The sequence below is a fragment of the Mustela nigripes genome, chromosome 4 (genome assembly GCF_022355385.1).
Source record: "Mustela nigripes isolate SB6536 chromosome 4, MUSNIG.SB6536, whole genome shotgun sequence".
In the NCBI taxonomy this organism is placed as follows: domain Eukaryota; kingdom Metazoa; phylum Chordata; class Mammalia; order Carnivora; family Mustelidae; genus Mustela; species Mustela nigripes.
Genome location: NC_081560.1, coordinates 16,567,254 through 16,569,590, shown reverse-complemented (window position 1 = coordinate 16,569,590; position 2,337 = coordinate 16,567,254). Strand labels below are relative to the sequence as shown.

Below are 2,337 nucleotides of genomic sequence, written 5' to 3'. Positions count from 1 at the left end.
CCCATTTAATCAAGTCCAAAACGTCATTTGTGGAACAACATTGTCATCCCATGCCAGCCTCATCTCCCACCGCGCTGCCATGCTCTGATGCTGGCCCTCAACTCTCCTAGATGCAGGTGCTTTTATTATTGCTGTTGCAGTGCAGTTAGAAGCACAGACTTGCAGAATTCCTCTTTAAACTCCTATGTATCTGCTTCTAGCTTGTGTCCTGGGGCAAATTCTTTTTACGTCTGTGGATTTCCTCATTTGCGAAGTACAGTTGACAGTATAGTGCCTACCTCTTAGAACGATATGAAAATCAAGTACATTAATATATATATATATATCTTATATATGTGCATACACACACACATGCGTGCGTGCGTATATAAAGCATTTGGAAATGTGCCCAGCAAGTAGTAGATGTTAAAGGTCTCTTTAAAACCATCTCTTTGAGAGAATCTCCCACTCATCTTTTTTTTTTTTTTTTTTTTTAAAGATTTATTTATTTATTTATTTGACAGAGAGATCACAAGTAGACAGAGAGGCAGGCAGAGAGAGAGAAGCAGGCTCCCTGCCGAGCAAGGAGCCCGATGCGGGGCTCGATCCCAGGACCCTGAGATCATGACCTGAGCCGAAGGCAGTGGCTTAACCCACTGAGCCACCCAGGCACCCCTCCCACTCATCTTTGAATACCAGTTTGCATAACACTTCCTTTGAGAAGACAGTTCTGTATGCTCTATATAAATTGTTTCCTTCCTTGATCATTTATAGTATTTAATTCATGTTTCCTAACACTTAACAATTCTCCTTTCCATTCATCCATAAGCCTCTAAAGAGAAATTTTGTTTTATCTTTTGATAATATTGTTCTTCTCGAAGACTAGTCATAGTGCTTTGGGTTGAATGGTCACTTCGCTGAACAACCAAGTGGGAGACCATAACTGTGGGGTCATGGGCTCTCTGGGACATGGGAATGAAGATTATGAGACAAGAGAAATCCTCGTGCCTGAAACAAGGGATCCAAGGCAACAGGAGACAGAAGCTTGTAGCCAGTTGCCTCTTCCTTTTGTTTCTTCCAAGTCACGTATTGGCCACTCATGAAGTCTACTGTTCATTTTTTTTTTTCTCAGAAAACTTTAAGGAGGGAAAGTCTTAAAGAGATGAAGAATCAGAAATGGTTGATGTTTTTGTATAGGGACTTAAAATAATTGAGAGGTTTGGAGACGTTTTATATAGAAGTATAGGATATATATAGTAAACACACAAATCTAAGCATAAAGCTTGATAGATTTTTAAAAAGATTTTATTTATTTATTTAACAGACAGAGATCACAAGTAGGCAGAGAGGCAGGCAGAGAGAGAGAGAGGAGGAAGCAGGCTCCCTGCCGAGCAGAAAGCCCGGTGCCGGCCTCGATCCCAGGACCCTGAGATCATGACCTGAGCTGAAGACAAAGGCTTAATACACTGAGCCACCCAGGTGCCCCACTGATACATTTTTGCAAGGTGTACACATCCATGTAACCAACACTCAGACCAAGATATAAACATTTCTCCCACCTCAGAACCCTCTTTTATGGCCATCCCCAGTCATTCTCCATAAAAACCACAACTTTATTTCTATAAATTTTAAATTTTTAAATTTCTATAAAATTTTGATTTTATTTCTATAACTATTTTTGTCTCATTTTGAGTTGTATATATATTAAATTATACCATGTATCAGCTTTGTGCAGTGGCAGTATCGTAGCCAATGAGGTTTATCTGAGGTGCGATTATTGCCAATTGAAATTATACCATGTGTCTTGTGTCTTTGGCTCATCATTTTGTCTGAGGGATTTAGCCATATTTTTGAGTGAAGCAATGGTTTATTTTTTCACTGGTGTGTATTTTCCATTATTAGAGTATACCATGATTTATTTATACATTGTACTGTTGATAGACAGTTTGGTCATTTATAGTTTTTGACATATACAAATAATGCTGCTGCAAATGTTCTTATAACAAGTCCAGTAGTCAAATTATTTGGGCACAATATGGCAGATGGACCCTAAGATTACACCCAGTGATTTCTGCCTCCTGGTATGCATGTCTTTCTGTTATCTCCAGCACTCCCACAATGAGGATAGGACCTATAACCTGCTTGTAATCAATATAATATGGCAAAGGTTATGAGATGTCACTCCGTTGATTAGGTTACATTATATGGCAAAGGTGATATGTAACTCTTGTGATTATGTCATGGTACATACAAACAGAGTGGAGCAAGAGGTTCTACTTGGCTTGATGAAGTGAGCAACTATGTTGAGAAAACACCCCTCGCCTCTAAGACTTGAGGCTAGTTTCCATGGGGGAAAAA

General features: G+C 39.3%; 1 non-coding gene across 1 annotated transcript; it reads left to right on the top strand.

The window, feature by feature from the left end:
* The first annotated feature begins 1,702 nt into the window (after positions 1-1,702).
* Positions 1,703-1,848, top strand: LOC132016951 (U4 spliceosomal RNA). Its single transcript, XR_009404066.1, has one exon. It is a non-coding gene; the product is annotated as a U4 spliceosomal RNA (small nuclear RNA).
* Positions 1,849-2,337: the final 489 nt, after the last annotated feature.